The sequence below is a fragment of the Xiphophorus hellerii genome, chromosome 12 (genome assembly GCF_003331165.1).
Source record: "Xiphophorus hellerii strain 12219 chromosome 12, Xiphophorus_hellerii-4.1, whole genome shotgun sequence".
Lineage (NCBI taxonomy): Eukaryota > Metazoa > Chordata > Actinopteri > Cyprinodontiformes > Poeciliidae > Xiphophorus > Xiphophorus hellerii.
The window spans coordinates 23,737,548-23,742,581 of record NC_045683.1 but is presented as its reverse complement, the minus strand read 5'-3'; positions in this window follow the sequence as shown (position 1 = coordinate 23,742,581).

The window sequence follows — 5,034 nt, the reverse complement described above, 5'->3', positions numbered from 1 at the left end:
ATGTACTTTTATAGTATAATTTAACTTTGTGGAAAAAATGAGAGAACATACTGCAACTTAATGCTTTTTTTTCTGAACAGATCAGCAACCCATCACACAAATACACAACTTCAGATATTTGTGGAATACAGGAAACTGTTGTCACATGTTTAGCACAACCAGTGTTAGAAAATCCTGCATCTCTGACCAGTTTCTGTCCTTTCTCTTTAGGAGAAACACCCAGTTTTAATAATGTCATTGCTGTTCCATAATTTTTCTTATTAAAAATATTTACTGTGCCAAACAAGTTTTGAATGTAAAAAGGAATAATTTGATTGACTCGGTGTGTTGCTTGTTATTGAAACAGATACCAGCCTGCTTTAGTAACATGTGGATTCCTGTAATCATTAAATAATCCCTTCACAAAGAAAACATGGTCATTCAGCAATTAATTCTGTTGTGGTAAATATACAATTTGACCAGCAGATGGCAGTAGCAATTAATTTGTGCACAAGGAATCCCATCCTCTGGATGGAAGGAAGAATATGTATGATTTTTCAGACATATTCTGATTCTTCAGAATATGTCTGATTCTTCACCTTAGAATCAGACATAAGAGAAGCTATTCTTAGTTTAAATGATCAATACACACTGTAATTAATTAATTTCAGTATACTTTTCTTCCAAGCAGCCAGACTTTCTTGGAATCTTTCAACGTGATCTTCAGAATAAGAATCAGAATTATCATTCCACTGTGGAACAATTGGAGATCAGTGTTTGCATCTCTAAGCGCTTAACAAATTATCATATTAATAGTATTAACTGATTATATCAATAATGAAATGTCACAAAATGACAGTCTGATCAGCACATCGTTTGGTGTGGTTTAGAGTCACTGAAATGACAAAGAGCAACATTGCCCTTTTCCTGTCTTTGTCACACTGCAACCTAAAAGCTCAATTTACTTTTTGACTTTATATGTGATAGATTGACACAATACACTCAAAGTGTAAGAGGATGCAGCAAACTTGTGGTACCCTAGTCAGACGAGACCAAAACATAGCTTTTTTATGTTTTATGCAAAACACCACATGTGCAGGAAAACTAAGACTTCACATCACCCTAAGAGACACTATAAAACGTAGCGAAGAGCGAAACACAGTGGTGGCCTCATCATATTCACAGACCTCATCCTGTACTTTCCCATTCATAGGCAAAAATGTGGATCTCCCGATATGTCTATATTTGACAGATAGCCCAAATTACCTTGAGGTTGGAGTTAATGGTTCTGCAAAGCATTGCCTATTTGGGGAAAACTATTTGAAAATGTATATTTTTCCTTCCACATCACAGGTACGCAACTACTACTTCTTGTTGGTCCATCGCACAAGATCCCAATGTAACACGTTGACTTTTGTGGTTGCAAAGTGGGAAAATGTGAAACAATTTGAAGGGTGTGTGAATAGTTTCTCGAAAGCAAGAGGATCAGCAGTAAGATGATCTCTTAAACTCTGACAGGTTTTGATTGTTTCCTGCGTTTTGTCATTTTTTTCCCCTATTCCTTTATAGAGGAATGTTTTCTTGTTTTCAGATGAGCAAAATATGTAATGTAAACCACAGTACAAGACTCCAATACTGGTGTATAGTCAGAGGAGGGTGTTCCTCTTTTTTTTGGGGGGGGGGGGGGGGGGGGGGTTGCAGCGTGTTGCTGCTCCCTAGTGGCCCACGAGATAACAGCAGCTCACAATAAACAGCCTTCCTGAAATCGACTGGTTAAATGTAAATAACGTGAAGTGAAAACAACTTGATAGTTCTTACTCAACGTAGTCATGACGAAAGATGTCTGACAAACAAAAACAAGGACAATACTTTTGTTTATCTCTCTCTCTCTCTCTGTGTTTTTGTGGAAGTGTAAACTTGTTTTTGTTGTGAACTGAACACCTGAGCGCTTCCAGCAGCTGAACTGGCACTGGGACCAGCCCAGTGACAGGAGATGCATTTACTCTCCGAGGCGGGCTCAGGAGCCGAGAGCCTCAAAGCCGGTCTCTCACAATGGACGGGATAGAGAAGGCTGTGAAGAGGACCTTTGTGTCTGAGGAACGTCGAGGCCTCCCCGAACCACCGTATCCGGAATAGGGGGCGGTGAGGGCTCCTGCTGCACATTCAGGTCTGGCCAAGCCAAGCCGTTCACGGAAGCAGCGTCTCCCGCCTAACGATGTCCAGCAGCAGCAGGAATCATTAGTATGGAGGAGGCAGGGAGACACTGGTCTCTCCTGGAAATATTCACTGGTGAATTAAGTCTAATCTCAATGGATGGATGGATCAGAAGATAACGGGCATCAGCATTAAACCCTCCTCAGCTCATGTACAGGCCATTTTTCTCAAGGTCTGCACAATTACGCCAAGGGGCCACTTCCAGGTTGAAGCAGACAGATTACAGAGACAAGCTGATTTCATGGATATCCCTAACATGGTTACAATTTACAGTCATCATATGAGGGCTGGTGTGGGAGGGGGCTGGAGAGGGAGACCACAGAGTGTGTATGGCAGCTTTCTAACAGCTTGTGTGAGGTTATGATTAAGCACGTTTTCCTGGCGAATGTGAAAGTCGTTTTTGATAAGATTTGAGGTAATCTAAGTATTTTTTTCCAAGTTCTGCAGGAACAGCAGTCTACATGTCCAGCTGAGGGAAACAGATATGCAGATAACTGAGAGTGGGAATGTTTTTGTTTTTAGCACAAGAATCACATACTTTAGAGGGACTGTTGCACTTTGCAGAGCTATCCGGAAGGCTTAAACGTTTTCACGTTTTGCCACACTGCAATCCAGAAAAGTGTTTTTATTGGGATTTTATGGGGTAGGCCAACACACAGTGGTGCATGACGCTTCAGTGGAGGGGGAATTGATAAATGGGTTTTACATTTTTTGCAACTAATAATCTAAAAAGTGCTGATTGCATTTTTATTCAGCCTTTTTTACGCCTACAGCAGTTTACCACAAACCATGATGGGGACTCAGCAAGCATGTGGAAGAAAATGCTTTGATCATATGAGACCAGAAGACCAAATGTCTTCTATACCTAGATGTATAGTGCTTAATAATGTTTGATCAAAACCAATCATTGCACACCACAACAGGGGGAAAAAAACTACTGAGGGGACGCTTTTCTTCTGCATGGATGGATGATGAGAGTTGTTGAGAAGGTGGATAGACTGGCAGTAAACATGTTTGCACCAGCATTCGACTTTAGATTAGCATGGAAGTTCAACCTGCAGCTAGAGCTGCAATGCCACGGTGTAGCGCTCAGAGCATATTTGTATGTCTTAATGGTATAGTCAAAGTGCTAATCTGACTTTCTGACAATACTTGGAACATATGTGTTCATAGATGCTCTCCAGTCAAATTGGTGGGTTTTGTGAAGAAGAAGAAGGGTAAAAGAGAAATTGTCTCTGGAAGATCCAAACTAGAAGAAACATTGCAGCTAAAGGTCCTGAATAAAGGAGGCTGAAGACAAATGGACACCACTTTTTATTATTATTTTTATTATTATTATTATTATTATTATTATTATTATTATTTTAGATTTGTATTTGGAAAACAGTTTTGAAAACTTAGAGACATAACATCCCAAGAAGCTAAGTTGAAATTTGTGGTTGTAATGTGAGAAAGAGTGTGAAGATTTGAGGTCTATCTTCCCTTTTTTGTTCTCTAATATATATTTATATCTAGGCTGAGACAACAGCATCATTTCAGAGAGGACGAGTTTTAAATTTGCAGAAAGCAAAGCACGTTTAAATTGTAATTTTATGTTTTGACGATAATGGATGGAATTGTGAATGCTAAACTTTGGGAGACCTGCCTATGTTAGATAAATAACAGAGAAAAGACAGTTAGAAACATCTGTGGGGACTGAAACGTGACGTTACTGAGGGGTGGAGGAAGTTATGGAAAAGTCTAACTTTTTCAGGTTTCTGTGTCGGGGTGGACGGACTTGTTTTGGTCGATCAGAGCCTCTGCTGTCTAGACTGGAGCCGGGGTCATGCTTAGACTCAGACACCTCATGTCATTAAACAGTATGGCTCTGTATTACCAGCACAATGTAAGCCTTAATCCTGTGTACATTTTGACATCACTGTGCTGTCAGCTTCTTTGTGAGCGTAAAAGCTGGGGGATTTCCATGAAATCTGACATGTTTACCCAGAGTTTCTGAGATGTCGATCCATGGCATTAATGGTGACAAAATACAGTTAATTTAATGTATAAGAAATAGGGATACCCAAGCTAAACTAAGACAGATGTACCAAATATGTTTAAGGACGAACCTTTTGTATATTTGTGAAAACATTTTGACCTACCAGCTTTGACTGATTTGGCATTTTTAATGTTTTCCCTTCGACTGCAAATAATTTTACATGACATCACTGCCGCCCTCACATTTATTATTTAAAAAATGTAGTCAAACTGTGGCGTGATATAATAGCTTTGCCACTTTTTCCATGTAAGCTCTGTTTCCTGAAATAAAAACAAAACAATTCTAGTTCATAGAAAAAAAGGATTTTGGGAACATTTTTGATTGAGATGCCTCTGTTTACGTTGTTACAGAATGAATATAAGGATCCGTGCAGCGTCCTTCCTCCGGGAGCTCCTCTCTGCTCCAGCGGAAGCATCAGATTCACAGGTATGGCGGGCAGGCAGAGGCAAAAAGAGAAGAAGAAGAATGTTAATGTGTTCATTTATATTCTGTGTGTGTCATCTTTGGGCAACAGGTGGATGAATGCTACAGAAAGTTGGCGTTGACAGTCCAAGGAGTGTGTCGGGTCTCTGTCTACGTGTTCGTGCTAACACGCATACGGTAACTTTGGGGTGCATTTGTTGCTGCTTGGGTGGGATGGAACAGCAGGGAGATCTGAGGGAAGGACAGCCGTCGTGTTTTGGTTCAGATGCCCCGTCTTGGTGTGGCAGCTCACACTGAGCTCACACTCTGATATTTGAGCAGGCACCTGTGAGGGCTGATTCATTTCTTCTGCACTTTGGAGACACCGACTGACGGTGAAA